This window comes from Rhopilema esculentum, chromosome 1, assembly GCF_057945365.1.
Source record: "Rhopilema esculentum isolate cy_ngs chromosome 1, ASM5794536v1, whole genome shotgun sequence".
NCBI lineage: Eukaryota > Metazoa > Cnidaria > Scyphozoa > Rhizostomeae > Rhizostomatidae > Rhopilema > Rhopilema esculentum.
In genome coordinates this window covers 4,667,372-4,691,434 of record NC_142815.1, presented here as the reverse complement: position 1 = coordinate 4,691,434, position 24,063 = coordinate 4,667,372, and the positions used below count along the sequence as shown (strand labels likewise).

General features: G+C 35.4%; 1 long non-coding RNA gene across 34 annotated transcripts in view; it reads right to left on the bottom strand.

Annotated features, from left to right (window-relative positions):
• Window positions 1–828: 828 nt before the first annotated feature.
• LOC135690308 (uncharacterized) overlaps window positions 829–24,063 on the bottom strand; it is a 69,305-nt gene continuing 46,070 nt past the window's right edge. For 28 of the 34 annotated variants that reach the window (XR_016144287.1, XR_016144290.1, XR_016144272.1 and 25 more), the window contains 6 exons: window positions 5,186–6,136; window positions 4,672–4,754; window positions 4,114–4,239; window positions 2,244–2,573; window positions 1,866–1,937; window positions 829–1,591 (listed from right to left, as the gene is read on the bottom strand). This is a non-coding gene — a long non-coding RNA (uncharacterized LOC135690308). The remainder of the gene's footprint in view (window positions 1,592–1,865; window positions 1,938–2,243; window positions 2,574–4,113; window positions 4,240–4,671; window positions 4,755–5,185; window positions 6,137–24,063) is intronic. The other 6 variants (XR_016144399.1, XR_016144442.1, XR_016144325.1 and 3 more) reach the window with 5 other exon arrangements.

Below are 24,063 nucleotides of genomic sequence, written 5' to 3'. Positions count from 1 at the left end.
TAATTGGAAGGGAATGACCAAGAAAACCATTTCTCTTGCTAATTGCCGATGCACCTAATTGCATATAGGAGCGCTAAACAGCATAAAAGATGCCCAAAGGACTGAGATGTTTTACCTATGACGTAAAAGAATCTCAAAATACAAATCTTAACCGAAACGGCATTTCATTATAAAATACGAAATGAGGGAGGGAGAGCTTGGAAATCAAACAGCATACTTTAAATTGAGGCTTCACCAAGCAAGGTAAGACCCAAGCTATGCCAAAACTTTAAATACCACAGCAAGAAAAGCCGACGTTTCCTTATAGTTTTAATTTAGGAAATTACTCAGAAACAAACAGTTTCTACCAATCTCACCAAAGAAAACTTGTAAGAAACTTAGAATTTCTGTAGCAGTTTCCAACATCAAAAATCAGCAGAAAGGTACATTTCCGTTTCCACCAAGTGCCACATCAGAAACGTTGGCATTTCTTACAACGGAAAGCTAACATTTCCTATGCCATTTTTACTGAATAAATTTACGTTTGCAAAAAACTCCATTTTCTTCCTTACAGAAAACCTCCTAGATTAATCTTTTTTATAGGGAAATGATACAAAATAAATTGGAATTTCCAAGAATTTCTAGTTTCTTACCTACGGAAACCTGCTCAGATATCTATCTTTTTTAAGCAAATAATACCGAATAAATTTGAGTTTACTTTTGGAACGGCTCAGAAATTTCAGCTTTATAAACACTGTTGTTTTTAAAATTTCAAAACTGTTCTCCTGAATAAAACCACGCAAAAAATATTAGCAGGCTGAGAAGATATCAGATAAATTTCTAAGAAGATGTATCAAACTCATTTTCATGAAAGTTATAAGAACATGTAATGGTTAAGACATCAATAATACTACTAACAATAATACAATTTCATATTTGATACAACTACGGATAAGAAGAGTGGACTGCCATGACATGTATGGACTGTAATTGACAAGTTAAAATAAGCCAACACTAATAGTTGAACCTATTAAAAATAAACTTATGGAAAACCCCTATTTAATTAAGTCCTTAATATAACCGTTCATATTCGTTAGGGAGAATGGAGGAGGTGGAAATTCATATACTCAGGTGAAAAATGAGATTGCTGCTTTAATAACACATATTTGGTACAAGGATACTAAAGAATACCTTAATGTTTCAAGATTACTCAGCTAAAAATGTATTCTATGACTAATTATATATATCTGGTAATACGTTTTCAGTCAATCTACGTTATGGATAGACACAATAATTTTCGTGAACGTACTGTGTTGAAATCCTCTACCTACTTTCAATCATCGTAGTCCTCTTTTACAAATGTTTTTGTTTTCGCCCTTTTGATGGCATTCATTTCATTGGAGATTTCTTTTATTCCTTCAAATCTCTTTGCCTTCTTCCGCATTTTTGCCTCACTCTCCCATCAAGCAAACCAGTGAGATGATACAGAGCTTTGATCTTTAATAGAGTGACTTGATCTTGAGAAAATCTCCATGGTCCTCTTCATCTTGTGTGCTTGAATACTTCACCACAAAGCTGATCACTGATAATGGCATTATCCTGCTGCCCAAATCTGAAAATTAAAATTTGAAGAGTAAATCGTTAAAAGCATGTTAAAATAAATCTATATTCAGATTTACAATGTTATCATAAAATCAGTTGTAAATTGGAGTTTGCGCAGTAGCTAACTTGGATGAAGTTTCCAATGTGAAATGATTTTCTACTGACCCTTCATTAAGGTTCAAATGTACATACAAGACTTAGCCTTTAAACAAAAGCTAACTTTAGTGTGCTCTTACTTTTAAAACAGAATATAATGGTCATTTGAGGAATTGAAGAAAACTTACCCTATTTTTATCTATTTTCCGCTGAAATCTGCTTGCTTTAAGGTACTTTCATGCAGAGGTTGTAAGCCAGAACTAAGAAAAGAATTTCATAAAAGAATTTCAGACCTATCATCAATCAGGTGCCCGCAAAACCAGGCGGGAAGTTAAAAATGTAACAGCCTTTGGTCAATATCTTGAATCTTTTTTTTAAACATTTAGATCATTAACATTTTATATATGGTATCACAATTTTCAAAAATAGTCTTTAGTTTGTTTGTATACACAGGTTTTCGATCAAATAAAGGCTGAATAAAGGCAACAGAATCTTTATTCTGCTTAAAGGCCCTGAAGGCAAACCAGAGGCCTGAAATTTCGAAGATAGATGAGGAAACTAATCACCTTTTGATCGAACCACTACCAAATTTGCTCGCTCTGTGTTCTGCCATGTTTTTTTTCTTGAAGTAGAGAAAATTCTTCGAAGGCCTCCTTTCATGCCAGCAAACCGTCGGAATAAACTCGAGCACTCGGCCTTGAGGCAGAAGAGCGAAAATATAACCTTGACCTTTACTACTTTTGCGCGCACATTTCCTTTCCCAATAGGGCAGTCATTGTGAAGTGACAAACTCTGTCAACTGCCATCGATAGGTTATTGTTTGTCATTCTGCCAGCATGGTCTGTGATGCAGGCTACACCATGCTCGCGGCCTACCATTGTCACAGAACTAAGCTACTAAGGAAAAATTTAATGTTTTACTGAAAGCATCCTATTAACCGACAGATTTCGAATAATATTTGCAAGGTTTTCATAATAGAAAATTACCACGCCCCAGGAAGATTGTAAAACGAAGCATGAACATTGGCGCAAAGTCTGTTTGATTGATTTCGAGAGCAATACCTGTTACTCACAGAAAGGACAAAAACGATTCAGTCTTAAGCTCTGAGTTTTATCGAAACCGTTTTATGGGTCAACTTGCTTTGATACCTAGAATTTTTAATAGTACTTCTAAATTATTTAATGGAAATAGCCCAAGTGCAAAAAGAGTCGCAAATTTTAGTTCCCTATTTGACATTTTCCCTTGAATTTGAAAATCAAAGGCAAATCAAGCAAACGTCTAAAAATCGTAGCAATTTGATATTAAAATTAAGTTAAAATTTATGAGATCATAACCCAAAATATAAGCTGAAATCGGGTATGTAGATTTCAGTGAAAAGAAATTTATAAGAAATTGGCAGTGTGAGTTTCCGTAAGAAAAATTCGCACTGAGATTCAGGGTGGAAATTTGTGTAAGAGGAAATCTTTTTGAAATTTGGAGTGTAAATATCTGATTGATAAACTTGTTATATACGTGGAAATTCCGGCAAGTAAAAACTAGATGAAACTGAGGCATTTCTTGTGATGTACCCGAGGATGAACGAAGGAACTGAAAACGTCATGAACAACGCATCGTAACATAGTATTACAAATCAAATCCTCAAGATGCCGCAATACTCCTTGCCTTGCCCATGAACTAAAAGAGTGGATACAAGAGAAACGTGGGGAGTCGTCGCACAAAAGCAAGTGAACAATAACAATTGCAAGTGAATTATTTTCAGTTTCAGATATTGTTGTCGTTTTCAATTAACGTTTTACGAACAAAGACATCCCTCTCAAGATCGAGCTTCAACGAAGAATCATTTAAAAAGTTTTATAAGCACAAGAAAGGACCACTCCTGTTTTCCTTTTACAGCACGTATTTCCACCAAACACAATTAATTTAAGATTGACTTCCAATGAACAATTATTCAAGGTTTTTATAAAACAAAAAAAGATATTTTACGGCACAAGATGCCGGTATTCTGATGTTTTATGCTCTGAGGAGAGCCAGAAAAAAAACAGTCAATCTGTTGTTGAAATTTACTTTTCCAAAAGCCACTTTCACGAACGACGGTGACATTTGCTGGCAAGTTCAACGCCAATGACAACAATGAAAACGAAAAACTAGAGAAAACCACAATGATGACAATGATTCTTTCATACACCCTTTCTTATACTTTCGTTGGATAAAAACGATCAAATCACAAAAGGATCAAAACACAAGCATTTTAAATTCATTCCAATATTTTATAATCCTGGAAAGAAAATGTATTTTAAAAAAGAGCCTATTTCTTTTCCGAATCGATTCACTTAAATACCCGACATCAAATGTAAACAATTGATGTAAATATTTTCAGTTTGATTCTTCTTTGTAAATTTGATAACTGTTTAGAAAGTGCGATTGAAACAAACTCACCTACTCCTTGTGCCTTTAGCAGTTATCTCCTAGAATGCTGCAATGAATGTATTCTGCTCAATAGCTTTTTCGCCATTGGAATGTTCTGTCTCTGAGTTCCCAAGAATCATATTTCTTCATATCAATCTAGCAAATTATTATTATACCATTTAAGTTGTGGATAAACAAATGTGAGAACAATTTTGAAAATAATTTGAAATGTCTAAACGGCTTAGTTCTGAACAAAAAAAGAGTCTCAAATTCAGTTTACTTTTCATATCTCAATGTTTTGTATCCGCAGTATCTTGTTTTTACTTTGTTAAAGTTGTTGTATCGTGATCAACACGATTCAGGGATTGAAGAGAAATTTTTTACCTCTTCTATCTATCATCATTTCATCTCCTTTAAACCAAATGACTTTTTTTAAATTTTGAATATCCGTTGTTTGATCGTCTATCTTACTTTTGAATATTCCTCAAAGTACCTACTTTCAAAGGAAATTAATCGAAAATTTTCATGCACTCAAAATGTTATAGAAAAATGATACAAAAGATAAAATCTTGAATTTTTGAAACGTACCTTTGTCGACTCTTCAGCTAAACAGCATTTATCTCCATTTAATTATCGTCTGTTGGCTCTTTAGCTTCGTTGCCAACAGGAATCTGAAATGCAGTTTTATAAATTACGACCATCTAGACACGACAAAGTTTAGAGATTTATTGAGATAAAGGAAAATTCATTAATAATATGTCCAAAAGTGTCTTGAACTTGTCTCATATGTGTCTTGAAAAAGTGGCTTGTTTCATATTTCATCTCGCATTGTTTAGAAATCCTCTCTCACAAAATGACACACAATACTGGATTATTTTTCAAATGTTTGCTACATTCCTCTTTGTTTCTTCGAAGGAAACGTCAGGAAATATCTAGATTTAGTTATGCCGACGTGATAGCCACTAATTACGTACAACAAACGTAAAATACTAGATAACTAGCTGCTTACATGTCCCAAGACAATGTTAAATACTTGATTTATATTCTCTTTATTTTTGGCCTCTTGTTAAAGTAATCATAACAATAAATTCATATAACTCACTGCCCTTTTGCCTTTTTGCAGCAGTCTCCAGTCAACTCGCCACGGTGTCCAGCTCTATGGTATGCATGAATAAGAAGTTATTTCAAGCAATTAAATCTGTTGGCAAATCTGCTTTACATGGTGGAAAAATATTGCAATTAAAGTTCTTCTAGATCTGGAGATTAACAAGTTGAATTTTTTCTTCTAGCTGTAATTATACCAAACAGAAATATTTCTACTTTCACAGCAACATTAAGATCACGAATAATTATCACCTTTAATAAGATATCTGTCCAGGTTTAATTGGAAAATATTCTATCAAGTACTATGAAAAGCGTTTACTTTCCGTCAGAGTTCTGCCCTTTAAAGATCTCTGTTTGAATTTCAACGATAAATGATCATAATCTGATATAATATAATAAATATAAAAAAATACCCATAAAGATTACCACTTGAGTTGGTTACATTACCACATCTTGAGTTGAAGGCTCTTGGCAGCCAATGCTTAAAAAGAACTCTTAAAAAAAGTTAGATTCATTGTTCTTTGAAAACTGTTGTCAATGGGTACTTTGGCAGAACTTTTAGCTAGACTAAAATTTTCTTCAATTTTTTACTTTATGAGGTTAACTTCACAATTGCTACTGCTTTGAATCGAAAAATAATTTATAGTTTTCAGATATATAGTCAGATATATAATTTGACTATTATCAGCATTCAATGCCTCTTTATCAAGAACTTTTCACCAATCAACATTTCAAGAATTTATGCAAATTTTTAAATAAAAAAAAGTTAAATGAAATAGTCCTTTTTTCCCACCATCAAACAAATGTTGACCAAACATGGCTCTTTAACCAAGAACAAAGTATAAACTCACCTTTTTCACTACAGGGATAGAGCATTCAACAGTTTGAAAACCCCGGTGTTGTATTCAATTAGCGTATTTTGACAAAAAAAAGCACCTTTAAGATGGACCTTAAACCAAGAGATATTTATGACTTTTAATAAAGAGAAGCCAGGACCATTAGTCAGTTTCAACAGCCATATTTTCTTTTCACCACACATGGTTCGACCAAACGCAACTCTTTTCACTGTCAGTAGATTGACCCAACACAATTCGTTCAAGATGGAACTTTAACGAGGAATTATTGAATGTTTTTCTTTGAGCACAAGCAACGAACATTTATCAATTTAACCGACCATGTCGTCTTTTTGCCGTAAGTCGTTTGACAACAAAGATTCATTAAAGATAGACCTTTAACAAAGAATCATTTGAGTTATTCTATAAACACAAGAAAGACCATTTATCAGTCTAACCAGCCATGTTTTCTTTCCACCGCACATATTTCGACCAAACGCAAGACAGTTAAGATGGACCTTTAACAAAGAATCATTTGAGTTATTCTATAAACACAAGAAAGACCATTTATAAGTCTAACCAGCCATGTTTTCTTTCCACCGCACATATTTTGACCAAACGCAAGACAGTTAAGATGGACCTTTAACAAAGAATCATTTCAGGTATTCTATAAACACAAGAAAGACAATTTATCAGTCTAACCATCCATGTTTTCTTTCCACCGCAAATATTTCGACCAAACACAACACAGCTAAGATGGACCTTTAACAAAAAATCATTTGAGGTATTCTATAAACACAAGAAAGACCATTTATCAGTCTAACCAGCCATGTTTTCTTTCCACCGCACATATTTCGACCAAACGCAAGACAGTTAAGATGGACCTTTAACAAAGAATCATTTGAGTTAGTCTATAAACACAAGAAAGACCATTTATCAGTCTAACCAGCCATGTTTTCTTTCCACCGCACATATTTCGACCAAACGCAAGACAGTTAAGATGGACCTTTAACAAAGAATCATTTGAGTTAGTCTATAAACACAAGAAAGACCATTTATCAGTCTAACCAGCCATGTTTTCTTTCCACCGCACATATTTCGACCAAACGCAAGACAGTTAAGATGGACCTTTAACAAAGAATCATTTGAGGTATTCTTTAAACACAAGAAAGACCATTTATCAGTCTAACCAGCCATGTTTTCTTTCCACCGCACATATTTCGACCAAACACAAGACAGTTAAGATGGACCTTTAACAAAGAATCATTTGAGGTATTCTTTAAACACAAGAAAGACAATTTATCAGTCTAACCATCCATGTTTTCTTTCCACCGCACATATTTCGACCAAACACAACACAGCTAAGATGGACCTTTAACAAAAAATCATTTGAGGTATTCTATAAACACAAGAAAGACCATTTATCAGTCTAACCAGCCATGTTTTCTTTCCACCGCACATATTTCGACCAAACGCAAGACAGTTAAGATGGACCTTTAACAAAGAATCAATTGAGGTATTCTAGAAACACAAGAAAGACCATTTATCAGTCTAACCAGTCATGTTTTCTTTCCACCGCACATATTTCGACCAAACGCAAGACAGTTAAGATGGACCTTTAACAAAGAATCATTTGAGTTAGTCTATAAACACAAGAAAGACCATTTATCAGTCTAACCAGCCATGTTTTCTTTCCACCGCACATATTTCGACCAAACGCAAGACAGTTAAGATGGACCTTTAACAAAGAATCATTTGAGTTAGTCTATAAACACAAGAAAGACCATTTATCAGTCTAACCAGCCATGTTTTCTTTCCACCGCACATATTTCGACCAAACGCAAGACAGTTAAGATGGACATTTAACAAAGAATCATTTGAGGTATTCTTTAAACACAAGAAAGACCATTTATCAGTCTAACCAGCCATGTTTTCTTTCCACCGCACATATTTCGACCAAACACAAGACAGTTAAGATGGACCTTTAACAAAGAATCATTTGAGGTATTCTAGAAACACAAGAAAGACCATTTATCAGTCTAACCAGCCATGTTTTCTTTCCACCGCACATATTTCGACCAAACACAACACAGCTAAGATGGACCTTTAACAAAGAATCATTTGAGGTATTCTAGAAACACAAGAAAGACCATTTATCAGTCTAACCATCCATGTTTTCTTTCCACCGCACATATTTCGACCAAACACAACAAAGCTAAGATGGACCTTTAACAAAGAATCATTTGAGGTATTCTATAAACACAAGAAAGATCATTTATCAGTCTAACCAGCCATGTTTCCTTTCCACCGCACATATTTCGACCAAACGCAAGACAGTTAAGATTGACCTTTAACAAAGAATCAATTGAGGTATTCTAGAAACACAAGAAAGACCATTTATCAGTCTAACCAGTCATGTTTTCTTTCCACCGCACATATTTCGACCAAACGCAACACAGTTAAGATGGACCTTTAACAAAGAATCATTTGAGTTATTCTATAAACACAAGAAAGACCATTTATCAGTTTAACCATCCATGTTTTCTTTCCACCGCACATATTTCGACCAAACGCAAGACAGTTAAGATGGACCTTTAACAAACAATCATTTGAGTTATTCTATAAACACAAGAAAGACCATTTATCAGTCTAACCAGCCATGTTTTCTTTCCACCGCACATATTTCGACCAAACGCAAGACAGTTAAGATGGACCTTTAACAAAGAATCATTTGAGCTATTCTATAAAAACAAGAAAGACCATTTATCAGTTTAACCATCCATGTTTTCTTTCAGCCGTACATATTTCGACCAAACGCAAGACAGCTAAGATGGACCTTTAACAAAGAATCATTTGAGTTATTCTATAAACACAAGAAAGACCATTTATCAGTTTAACCATCCATGTTTTCTTTCCACCGCACATATTTCGACCAAACACAACACAGCTAAGATGGACCTTTAACAAAGAATCATTTGAGTTATTCTATAAAAACAAGAAAGACCATTTATCAGTTTAACCATCCATGTTTTCTTTCCACCGCACATATTTCGACCAAACACAACACAGCTAAGATGGACCTTTAACAAAGAATCATTTGAGTTATTCTATAAAAACAAGAAAGACCATTTATCAGTTTAACCATCCATGTTTTCTTTCCACCGCACATATTTCGACCAAACACAACACAGCTAAGATGGACCTTTAACAAAGAATCATTTGAGGTATTCTAGAAACACAAGAAAGACCATTTATCAGTCTAACCATCCATGTTTTCTTTCCACCGCACATATTTCGACCAAACGCATCACAGTTAAGATGGACCTTTAACAAAGAATCATTTGAGGTATTCTAGAAACACAAGAAAGACCATTTATCAGTCTAACCATCCATGTTTTCTTTCCACCGCACATATTTCGACCAAACGCAACACAGTTAAGATGGACCTTTAACAAAGAATCAATTGAGGTATTCTAGAAACACAAGAAAGACCATTTATCAGTCTAACCAGTCATGTTTTCTTTCCACCGCACATATTTCGACCAAACGCAACACAGTTAAGATGGACCTTTAACAAAGAATCATTTGAGTTATTCTATAAACACAAGAAAGACCATTTATCAGTTTAACCATCCATGTTTTCTTTCCACCGCACATATTTCGACCAAACGCAAGACAGTTAAGATGGACCTTTAACAAAGAATCATTTGAGTTATTCTATAAACACAAGAAAGACCATTTATAAGTCTAACCAGCCATGTTTTCTTTCCACCGCACATATTTTGACCAAACGCAAGACAGTTAAGATGGACCTTTAACAAAGAATCATTTCAGGTATTCTATAAACACAAGAAAGACAATTTATCAGTCTAACCATCCATGTTTTCTTTCCACCGCACATATTTCGACCAAACACAACACAGCTAAGATGGACCTTTAACAAAAAATCATTTGAGGTATTCTATAAACACAAGAAAGACCATTTATCAGTCTAACCAGCCATGTTTTCTTTCCACCGCACATATTTCGACCAAACGCAAGACAGTTAAGATGGACCTTTAACAAAGAATCATTTGAGTTAGTCTATAAACACAAGAAAGACCATTTATCAGTCTAACCAGCCATGTTTTCTTTCCACCGCACATATTTCGACCAAACGCAAGACAGTTAAGATGGACCTTTAACAAAGAATCATTTGAGTTAGTCTATAAACACAAGAAAGACCATTTATCAGTCTAACCAGCCATGTTTTCTTTCCACCGCACATATTTCGACCAAACGCAAGACAGTTAAGATGGACCTTTAACAAAGAATCATTTGAGGTATTCTTTAAACACAAGAAAGACCATTTATCAGTCTAACCAGCCATGTTTTCTTTCCACCGCACATATTTCGACCAAACACAAGACAGTTAAGATGGACCTTTAACAAAGAATCATTTGAGGTATTCTTTAAACACAAGAAAGACAATTTATCAGTCTAACCATCCATGTTTTCTTTCCACCGCACATATTTCGACCAAACACAACACAGCTAAGATGGACCTTTAACAAAAAATCATTTGAGGTATTCTATAAACACAAGAAAGACCATTTATCAGTCTAACCAGCCATGTTTTCTTTCCACCGCACATATTTCGACCAAACGCAAGACAGTTAAGATGGACCTTTAACAAAGAATCAATTGAGGTATTCTAGAAACACAAGAAAGACCATTTATCAGTCTAACCAGTCATGTTTTCTTTCCACCGCACATATTTCGACCAAACGCAAGACAGTTAAGATGGACCTTTAACAAAGAATCATTTGAGTTAGTCTATAAACACAAGAAAGACCATTTATCAGTCTAACCAGCCATGTTTTCTTTCCACCGCACATATTTCGACCAAACGCAAGACAGTTAAGATGGACCTTTAACAAAGAATCATTTGAGTTAGTCTATAAACACAAGAAAGACCATTTATCAGTCTAACCAGCCATGTTTTCTTTCCACCGCACATATTTCGACCAAACGCAAGACAGTTAAGATGGACATTTAACAAAGAATCATTTGAGGTATTCTTTAAACACAAGAAAGACCATTTATCAGTCTAACCAGCCATGTTTTCTTTCCACCGCACATATTTCGACCAAACACAAGACAGTTAAGATGGACCTTTAACAAAGAATCATTTGAGGTATTCTAGAAACACAAGAAAGACCATTTATCAGTCTAACCAGCCATGTTTTCTTTCCACCGCACATATTTCGACCAAACACAACACAGCTAAGATGGACCTTTAACAAAGAATCATTTGAGGTATTCTAGAAACACAAGAAAGACCATTTATCAGTCTAACCATCCATGTTTTCTTTCCACCGCACATATTTCGACCAAACACAACACAGCTAAGATGGACCTTTAACAAAGAATCATTTGAGGTATTCTATAAACACAAGAAAGATCATTTATCAGTCTAACCAGCCATGTTTCCTTTCCACCGCACATATTTCGACCAAACGCAAGACAGTTAAGATTGACCTTTAACAAAGAATCAATTGAGGTATTCTAGAAACACAAGAAAGACCATTTATCAGTCTAACCAGTCATGTTTTCTTTCCACCGCACATATTTCGACCAAACGCAACACAGTTAAGATGGACCTTTAACAAAGAATCATTTGAGTTATTCTATAAACACAAGAAAGACCATTTATCAGTTTAACCATCCATGTTTTCTTTCCACCGCACATATTTCGACCAAACGCAAGACAGTTAAGATGGACCTTTAACAAACAATCATTTGAGTTATTCTATAAACACAAGAAAGACCATTTATCAGTCTAACCAGCCATGTTTTCTTTCCACCGCACATATTTCGACCAAACGCAAGACAGTTAAGATGGACCTTTAACAAAGAATCATTTGAGCTATTCTATAAAAACAAGAAAGACCATTTATCAGTTTAACCATCCATGTTTTCTTTCAGCCGTACATATTTCGACCAAACGCAAGACAGCTAAGATGGACCTTTAACAAAGAATCATTTGAGTTATTCTATAAACACAAGAAAGACCATTTATCAGTTTAACCATCCATGTTTTCTTTCCACCGCACATATTTCGACCAAACACAACACAGCTAAGATGGACCTTTAACAAAGAATCATTTGAGTTATTCTATAAAAACAAGAAAGACCATTTATCAGTTTAACCATCCATGTTTTCTTTCCACCGCACATATTTCGACCAAACACAACACAGCTAAGATGGACCTTTAACAAAGAATCATTTGAGTTATTCTATAAAAACAAGAAAGACCATTTATCAGTTTAACCATCCATGTTTTCTTTCCACCGCACATATTTCGACCAAACACAACACAGCTAAGATGGACCTTTAACAAAGAATCATTTGAGGTATTCTAGAAACACAAGAAAGACCATTTATCAGTCTAACCATCCATGTTTTCTTTCCACCGCACATATTTCGACCAAACGCATCACAGTTAAGATGGACCTTTAACAAAGAATCATTTGAGGTATTCTAGAAACACAAGAAAGACCATTTATCAGTCTAACCATCCATGTTTTCTTTCCACCGCACATATTTCGACCAAACGCAACACAGTTAAGATGGACCTTTAACAAAGAATCAATTGAGGTATTCTAGAAACACAAGAAAGACCATTTATCAGTCTAACCAGTCATGTTTTCTTTCCACCGCACATATTTCGACCAAACGCAACACAGTTAAGATGGACCTTTAACAAAGAATCATTTGAGTTATTCTATAAACACAAGAAAGACCATTTATCAGTTTAACCATCCATGTTTTCTTTCCACCGCACATATTTCGACCAAACGCAAGACAGTTAAGATGGACCTTTAACAAACAATCATTTGAGTTATTCTATAAACACAAGAAAGACCATTTATCAGTCTAACCAGCCATGTTTTCTTTCCACCGCACATATTTCGACCAAACGCAAGACAGTTAAGATGGACCTTTAACAAAGAATCATTTGAGCTATCCTATAAAAACAAGAAAGACCATTTATCAGTCCAACCATCCATGTTTTCTTTCAGCCGCACATATTTCGACCAAACACAACACAGCTAAGATGGACCTTTAACAAAGAATCATTTGAGTTATTCTATAAAAACAAGAAAGACCATTTATCAGTTTAATCATCCATGTTTTCTTTCCACCGCACATATTTCGACCAAACACAACACAGCTAAGATGGAACTTTAACAAAGAATCATTTGAGTTAGTCTATAAACACAAGAAAGACCATTTATCAGTCTAACCAGCCATGTTTTCTTTCCACCGCACATATTTCGACCAAACGCAACACAGTTAAGATGGACCTTTAACAAACAATCATTTGAGTTATTCTATAAACACAAGAAAGACCATTTATCAGTCTAACCAGCCATGTTTTCTTTCCACCGCACATATTTCGACCAAACGCAAGACAGTTAAGATGGACCTTTAACAAAGAATCATTTGAGCTATCCTATAAAAACAAGAAAGACCATTTATCAGTCCAACCATCCATGTTTTCTTTCAGCCGCACATATTTCGACCAAACACAACACAGCTAAGATGGACCTTTAACAAAGAATCATTTGAGTTATTCTATAAAAACAAGAAAGACCATTTATCAGTTTAATCATCCATGTTTTCTTTCCACCGCACATATTTCGACCAAACACAACACAGCTAAGATGGAACTTTAACAAAGAATCATTTGAGTTAGTCTATAAACACAAGAAAGACCATTTATCAGTCTAACCAGCCATGTTTTCTTTCCACCGCACATATTTCGACCAAACGCAACACAGTTAAGATGGACCTTTAACAAAGAATCATTTGAGGTATTCTTTAAACACAGGAAAGACCATTTATCAGTCTAACCAGCCATGTTTTCTTTCCACCGCACATATTTCGACCAAACACAACAAAGCTAAGATGGACCTTTAACAAAGAATCATTTGAGGTATTCTAGAAACACAAGAAAGACCATTTATCAGTCTAACCAGCCATGTTTTCTTTCCACCGCACATATTTCGACCAAACACAACACAGCTAAGATGGACCTTTAACAAAGAATCATTTGAGGTATTCTGGAAAAACAAGAAAGACCATTTATCAGTCTAACCATCCATGTTTTCTTTCCACCGCACATATTTCGACCAAACACAACACAGCTAAGATGGAACTTTAACGAAGAATCATTTTAGGTATTCTAGAAACACAAGAAAGACCATTTATCAGTCTAACCATTCCTGTTTTCTTTCCACCGCACATATTTCGACCAAACGCAAGACAGTTAAGATGGACCTTTAACAAAGAATCATTTGAGGTATTCTAGAAACACAAGAAAGACCATTTATCAGTCTAACCAGCCATGTTTTCTTTCCACCGCACATATTTCGACCAAACACAACACAGCTAAGATGGACCTTTAACAAAGAATCATTTGAGGTATTCTAGATACACAAGAAAGACCATTTATCAGTCTAACCATCCATGTTTTCTTTCCACCGCACATATTTCGACCAAACGCAACACAGTTAAGATGGACCTTTAACAAAGAATCATTTGAGGTATTCTAAAAACACAAGAAAGACCATTTATCAGTTTAACCATCCATGTTTTCTTTCCACCGCACATATTTCGACCAAACACAACACAGCTAAGATGGACCTTTAACAAAGAATCATTTGAGTTATTCTATAAAAACAAGAAAGACCATTTATCAGTTTAACCATCCATGTTTTCTTTCCACCGCACATATTTCGACCAAACACAACACAGCTAAGATGGAACTTTAACAAAGAATCATTTGAGTTAGTCTATAAACACAAGAAAGACCATTTATCAGTCTAACCAGCCATGTTTTCTTTCCACCGCACATATTTCGACCAAACGCAACACAGTTAAGATGGACCTTTAACAAAGAATCATTTGAGGTATTCTTTAAACACAGGAAAGACCATTTATCAGTCTAACCAGCCATGTTTTCTTTCCACCGCACATATTTCGACCAAACACAACACAGCTAAGATGGACCTTTAACAAAGAATCATTTGAGGTATTCTAGAAACACAAGAAAGACCATTTATCAGTCTAACCAGCCATGTTTTCTTTCCACCGCACATATTTCGACCAAACACAACACAGCTAAGATGGACCTTTAACAAAGAATCATTTGAGGTATTCTGGAAAAACAAGAAAGACCATTTATCAGTCTAACCATCCATGTTTTCTTTCCACCGCACATATTTCGACCAAACACAACACAGCTAAGATGGAACTTTAACGAAGAATCATTTTAGGTATTCTATAAACACAAGAAAAACCATTTATCAGTCTAACCATCCATGTTTTCTTTCCACCGCACATATTTCGACCAAACACAAGACAGTTAAGATGGACCTTTAACAAAGAATCATTTGAGGTATTCTATAAACACAAGAAAGACCATTTATCAGTCTAACCAGCCATGTTTTCTTTCCACCGCACATATTTCGACCAAACACAAGACAGTTAAGATGGACCTTTAACAAAAAATCATTTGAGGTATTCTATAAACACAAGAAAGACCATTTATCAGTCTAACCATCCATGTTTTCTTTCCACCGCACATATTTCGACCAAACACAAGACAGTTAAGATGGACCTTTAACAAAGAATCATTTGAGGTATTCTATAAACACAAGAAAGACCATTTATCAGTCTAACCATCCATGTTTTCTTTCCACCGCACATATTTCGACCAAACACAAGACAGTTAAGATGGACCTTTAACAAAGAATCATTTTAGGTATTCTATAAACACAAGAAAGACCATTTATCAGTCTAACCAGCCATGTTTTCTTTCCACCGCACATATTTCGACCAAACACAAGACAGTTAAGATGGACCTTTAACAAAGAATCATTTGAGGTATTCTAGAAACACAAGAAAGAACATTTATCAGTCTAACCAGCCATGTTTTCTTTCCACCGCACATATTTCGACCAAACACAACACAGCTAAGATGGACCTTTAACAAAGAATCATTTGAGGTATTCTGGAAAAACAAGAAAGACCATTTATCAGTCTAACCATCCATGTTTTCTTTCCACCGCACATATTTCGACCAAACACAACACAGCTTAGATGGAACTTTAACGAAGAATCATTTTAGGTATTCTATAAACACAAGAAAGACCATTTATCAGTTTAACCATCCATGTTTTCTTTCCACCGCACATATTTCGACCAAACACAACACAGCTAAGATGGACCTTTAACAAAGAATCATTTGAGGTATTCTAGAAACACAAGAAAGACCATTTATCAGTCTAACCAGCCATGTTTTCTTTCCACCGCACATATTTCGACCAAACGCAAGACAGTTAAGATGGACCTTTAACAAAGAATCATTTGAGGTATTCTAGAAACACAAGAAAGACCATTTATCAGTCTAACCAGCCATGTTTTCTTTCCACCGCACATATTTCGACCAAACACAACACAGCTAAGATGGACCTTTAACAAAGAATCATTTGAGTTATTCTATAAACACAAGAAAGATCATTTATCAGTCTAACCAGCCATGTTTCCTTTCCACCGCACATATTTCGACCAAACGCAAGACAGTTAAGATGGACCTTTAACAAAGAATCATTTGAGGTATTCTAGAAACACAAGAAAGACCATTTATCAGTCTAACCAGCCATGTTTTCTTTCCACCGCACATATTTCGACCAAACACAACACAGCTAAGATGGACCTTTAACAAAGAATCATTTGAGGTATTCTAGAAACACAAGAAAGACCATTTATCAGTCTAACCAGCCATGTTTTCTTTCCACCGCACATATTTCGACCAAACACAACACAGCTAAGATGGACCTTTAACAAAGAATCATTTGAGGTATTCTAGAAACACAAGAAAGAGCATTTATCAGTCTAACCAGCCATGTTTTCTTTCCACCGCACATATTTCGACCAAACGCAAGACAGTTAAGATGGACCTTTAACAAAGAATCATTTGAGGTATTCTAGAAACACAAGAAAGACCATTTATCAGTCTAACCATCCATGTTTTCTTTTTGCCGTTAGTCGTTCGACAACAAAGATTCATTTAAGATGGAACTTTAACGAAGAATCATTTTAGGTATTCTATAAACACAAGAAAGGCCATTTATCAGTTTAACCAGCCATGTTTTCTTTCCACCGCACATATTTCGACCAAACACAACACAGCTAAGATGGACCTTTAACAAAGAATCATTTGAGGTATTCTAGAAACACAAGAAAGACCATTTATCAGTCTAACCATCCATGTTTTCTTTCCACCGCACATATTTCGACCAAACACAACACAGTTAAGATGGACCTTTAACAAAGAATCATTTGAGTTAGTCTATAAACACAAGAAAGACCATTTATCAGTCTAACCAGCCATGTTTTCTTTCAACCGCACATATTTCGACCAAACGCAAGACAGTTAAGATGGATCTTTAACAAAGAATCATTTGAGGTATTCTATAAACACAAGAAAGACCATTTATCAGTCTAACCATCCATGTTTTCTTTCCACCGCACATATTTCGACCAAACACAACACAGCTAAGATGGACCTTTAACAAAGAATCATTTGAGGTATTCTAGAAACACAAGAAAGACCATTTATCAGTCTAACCATCCATGTTTTCTTTCCACCGCACATATTTCGACCAAACGCAACACAGTTAAGTTGGACCTTTAACAAAGAATCATTTGAGGTATTCTGGAAACACAAGAAAGACCATTTATCAGTCTGACCAGCCATGTTTTCTTTCCACCGCACATATTTCGACCAAACGCAACACAGTTAAGATGGACCTTTAACAAAGAATCATTTGAGGTATTCTAGAAACACAAGAAAGACCATTTATCAGTCTAACCAGCCATGTTTTCTTTCCACCGCACATATTTCGACCAAACACAACACAGCTAAGATGGACCTTTAACAAAGAATCATTTGAGGTATTCTAGAAACACAAGAAAGACCATTTATCAGTCTGACCAGCCATGTTTTCTTTCCACCGCACATATTTCGACCAAACGCAACACAGTTAAGATGGACCTTTAACAAAGAATCATTTGAGGTATTCTAGAAACACAAGAAAGACCATTTATCAGTCTAACCAGCCATGTTTTCTTTCCACCGCACATATTTCGACCAAACACAACACAGCTAAAATGGACCTTTAACAAAGAATCATTTGAGTTATTCTATAAACACAAGAAAGACCATTTCTCAGTTTAACCATCCATGTTTTCTTTCCACCGCACATATTTCGACCAAACACTACACAGCTAAGATGGTCCTTTAACAAAGAATCATTTGAGTTAGTCTATAAACACAAGAAAGACCATTTATCAGTCTAACCAGCCATGTTTTCTTTCCACCGCACATATTTCGACCAAACACAACACAGCTAAGATGGACCTTTAACAAAGAATCATTTGAGGTATTCTAGAAACAGAAGAAAGACCATTTATCAGTCTAACCAGCCATGTTTTCTTTCCACCGCACATATTTCGACCAAACACAACACAGCTAAGATGGACCTTTAACAGAGAATCATTTGAGGTATTCTAGAAACACAAGAAAGACCATTTATCAGTCTAACCATCCATGTTTTCTTTCCACCGCACATATTTCGACCAAACGCATCACAGTTAAGATGGACCTTTAACAAAGAATCATTTGAGGTATTCTAGAAACACAAGAAAGACCATTTATCAGTCTAACCATCCCTGTTTTCTTTCCACCGCACATATTTCGACCAAACGCAAGACAGTTAAGATGGACCTTTAACAAAGAATCATTTGAGGTATTCTTTAAACACAAGAAAGACCATTTATCAGTCTAACCAGCCATGTTTTCTTTCCACCGCACATATTTCGACCAAACACAACACAGCTAAGATGGACCTTTAACAAAGAATCATTTGAGGTATTCTAGAAACACAAGAAAGACCATTTATCAGTCTAACCAGCCATGTTTTCTTTCCACCGCACATATTTCGACCAAACGCAACACAGTTAAGATGGACCTTTAACAAAGAATCATTTGAGGTATTCTAGAAACACAAGAAAGACCATTTATCAGTTTAACCAGCCATGTTTTCTTTCCACCGCACATATTTCGACCAAACACAACACAGCTAAGATGGACCTTTAACAAAGAATCATTTAATGTTTTCCATAAACACGAGAAAGGACCTTTTACCAATTTTACCAACAAGGTTTTCATTTTCAGCGCACATATTTGGACCAAACGAAACACAGTTAAGATGGACCTTTAACGAAGAATCATTTTAGGTATTCTAGAAACACAAGAAAGACCATTTATCAGTCTAACCATCCATGTTTTCTTTCCACCGCACATATTTCGACCAAACGCAACACAGTTAAGATGGACCTTTAACAAAGAATCATTTGAGGTATTCTAGAAACACAAGAAAGACCATTTATCAGTCTAACCAGCCATGTTTTCTTTCCACCGCACATATTTCGACCAAACACAACACAGCTAAGATGGACCTTTAACAAAGAATCATTTGAGTTATTCTATAAACACAAGAAAGACCATTTATCAGTCTAACCATCCATGTTTTCTTTCCACCGCACATATTTCGACCAAACGCATCACAGTTAAGATGGACCTTTAACAAAGAATCATTTGAGGTATTCTAGAAACACAAGAAAGACCATTTATCAGTCTAACCATCCCTGTTTTCTTTCCACCGCACATATTTCGACCAAACGCAAGACAGTTAAGATGGACCTTTAACAAAGAATCATTTGAGGTATTCTAGAAACACAAGAAAGACCATTTATCAGTCTAACCAGCCATGTTTTCTTTCCACCGCACATATTTCGACCAAACACAACACAGCTAAGATGGACCTTTAACAAAGAATCATTTGAGGTATTCTAGATACACAAGAAAGACCATTTATCAGTCTAACCATCTATGTTTTCTTTCCACCGAACATATTTCGACCAAACGCAACACAGTTAAGATGGACCTTTAACAAAGAATCATTTGAGGTATTCTAGAAACACAAGAAAGACCATTTATCAGTCTAACCAGCCATGTTTTCTTTCAACCGCACATATTTCGACCAAACACAACACAGCTAAGATGGACCTTTAACAAAGAATCATTTAATGTTTTCCATAAACACGAGAAAGGACCTTTTACCAATTTTACCAACAAGGTTTTCATTTTCAGCGCACATATTTGGACCAAACGAAACACAGTTAAGATGGACCTTTAACGAAGAATCATTTTAGGTATTCTAGAAACACAAGAAAGACCATTTATCAGTCTAACCATCCATGTTTTCTTTCCACCGCACATATTTCGACCAAACGCAACACAGTTAAGATGGACCTTTAACAAAGAATCATTTGAGGTATTCTAGAAACACAAGAAAGACCATTTATCAGTCTAACCAGCCATGTTTTCTTTCCACCGCACATATTTCGACCAAACACAACACAGCTAAGATGGACCTTTAACAAAGAATCATTTGAGGTATTCTAGATACACAAGAAAGACCATTTATCAGTCTAACCATCTATGTTTTCTTTCCACCGCACATATTTCGACCAAACGCAACACAGTTAAGATGGACCTTTAACAAAGAATCATTTGAGGTATTCTAGAAACACAAGAAAGACCATTTATCAGTTTAACCAGCCATGTTTTCTTTCAACCGCACATATTTCGACCAAACACAACACAGCTAAGATGGACCTTTAACAAAGAATCATTTAATGTTTTCCATAAACACGAGAAAGGACCTTTTACCAATTTTACCAACAAGGTTTTCATTTTCAGCGCACATATTTGGACCAAACGAAACACAGTTAAGATGGACCTTTAACGAAGAATCATTTTAGGTATTCTAGAAACACAAGAAAGACCATTTATCAGTCTAACCATCCATGTTTTCTTTCCACCGCACATATTTCGACCAAACGCAACACAGTTAAGATGGACCTTTAACAAAGAATCATTTGAGGTATTCTAGAAACACAAGAAAGACCATTTATCAGTCTAACCAGCCATGTTTTCTTTCCACCGCACATATTTCGACCAAACACAACACAGCTAAGATGGACCTTTAACAAAGAATCATTTGAGGTATTCTAGATACACAAGAAAGACCATTTATCAGTCTAACCATCTATGTTTTCTTTCCACCGAACATATTTCGACCAAACGCAACACAGTTAAGATGGACCTTTAACAAAGAATCATTTGAGGTATTCTAGAAACACAAGAAAGACCATTTATCAGTTTAACCAGCCATGTTTTCTTTCCACCGCACATATTTCGACCAAACACAACACAGCTAAGATGGACCTTTAACAAAGAATCATTTGAGGTATTCTAGAAACACAAGAAAGACCATTTATCAGTCTAACCATCCATGTTTTCTTTCCACCGCACATATTTCGACCAAACGCAACACAGTTAAGATGGACCTTTAACAAAGAATCATTTGAGGTATTCTAGAAACACAAGAAAGACCATTTATCAGTCTAACCAGCCATGTTTTCTTTCCACCGCACATATTTCGACCAAACGCAACACAGTTAAGATAGACCTTTAACAAAGAATCATTTGAGGTATTCTAGAAACACAAGAAAGACCATTTATCAGTTTAACCAGCCATGTTTTCTTTCCACCGCACATATTTCGACCAAACACAACACAGCTAAGATGGACCTTTAACAAAGAATCATTTGAGGTATTCTAGAAACACAAGAAAGACCATTTATCAGTCTAACCAGCCATGTTTTCTTTCCACCGCACATATGTCGACCAAACACAACACAGCTAAGATGGACCTTTAACAAAGAATCATTTGAGGTATTCTAGATACACAAGAAAGACCATTTATCAGTCTAACCATCCATGTTTTCTTTCCACCGCACATATTTCGACCAAACGCAACACAGTTAAGATGGACCTTTAACAAAGAATCATTTGAGGTATTCTAGAAACACAAGAAAGACCATTTATCAGTCTAACCAGCCATGTTTTCTTTCCACCGCACATATGTCGACCAAACACAACACAGCTAAGATGGACCTTTAACAAAGAATCATTTGAGGTATTCTAGATACACAAGAAAGACCATTTATCAGTCTAACCATCCATGTTTTCTTTCCACCGCACATATTTCGACCAAACGCAACACAGTTAAGATGGACCTTTAACAAAGAATCATTTGAGGTATTCTAGAAACACAAGAAAGACCATTTATCAGTCTAACCATCCATGTTTTCTTTCCACCGCACATATTTCGACCAAACGCAAGACAGTTAAGATAGACCTTTAACAAAGAATCATTTGAGGTATTCTAGAAACACAAGAAAGACCATTTATCAGTCTAACCAGCCATGTTTTCTTTCCACCGCACATATTTCGACCAAACACAACACAGCTAAGATGGACCTTTAACAAAGAATCAGTTGAGTTATTCTATAAACACAAGAAAGACCATTTATCAGTCTAACCATCCATGTTTTCTTTCCACCGCACATATTTCGACCAAACGCAAGACAGCTAAGATGGACCTTTAACAAAGAATCATTTGAGTTATTCTATAAACACAAGAAAGACCATTTATCAGTCTAACCATCCATGTTTTCTTTCCACCGCACATATTTCGACCAAACGCAAGACAGCTAAGATGGACCTTTAACAAAGAATCATTTGAGTTATTCTATAAAAACAAGAAAGACCATTTATCAGTCTAACCAGCCATGTTTTCTTTTTGCCGTTAGTCGTTCGACAACAAAGATTCATTTAAGATGGAACTTTAACGAAGAATCATTTTAGGTATTCTATAAACACAAGAAAGACCATTTATCAGTTTAACCAGCCATGTTTTCTTTCCACCGCACATATTTCGACCAACCGCAACACAGTTAAGATGGACCTTTAACGAAAAATCATTTAAGGTATTCTATAAACACAAGAAGGACCATTCATCAGTCTAAGCAGCCATGTTTTCTTTCCACCGAAGTTATTTGGACAAAACGCAACACAGTTAAGATGGACCTTTAACGAAGAATCATTTAAGGTATTCTATAAACACAAGAAGGACCATTCATCAGTCTAAGCAGCCATGTTTTCTTTCCACCGCAGTTATTTGGACAAAACGCAACACAGTTAAGATGGACCTTTAACGAAGAATAATTTAATGTTTTCCATAAACACGAGAAAGGACCTTTTACCAATTTTACCAACAAGGTTTTCATTTTCAGCGCACATATTTGGACCAAACGAAACACAGTTAAGATGGACCTTTAACGAAGAATCATTTTAGGTATTCTAGAAACACAAGAAAGACCATTTATCAGTCTAACCATCCATGTTTTCTTTCCACCGCACATATTTCGACCAAACACAACACAGCTAAGATGGACCTTTAACAAAGAATCATTTGAGGTATTCTATAAACACAAGAAAGACCATTTATCAGTCTAACCAGCCATGTTTTCTTTCCACCGCACATATTTCGACCAAACACAACACAGCTAAGATGGACCTTTAACAAAGAATCATTTGAGGTATTCTAGAAACACAAGAAAGACCATTTATCAGTCTGACCAGCCATGTTTTCTTTCCACCGCAGTTATTTGGACAAAACGCAACACAGTTAAGATGGACCTTTAACGAAGAATAATTTAATGTTTTCCATAAACACGAGAAAGGACCTTTTACCAATTTTACCAACAAGGTTTTCATTTTCAGCGCACATATTTGGACCAAACGAAACACAGTTAAGATGGACCTTTAACGAAGAATCATTTTAGGTATTCTAGAAACACAAGAAAGACCATTTATCAGTCTAACCATCCATGTTTTCTTTCCACCGCACATATTTCGACCAAACACAACACAGCTAAGATGGACCTTTAACAAAGAATCATTTGAGGTATTCTATAAACACAAGAAAGACCATTTATCAGTCTAACCAGCCATGT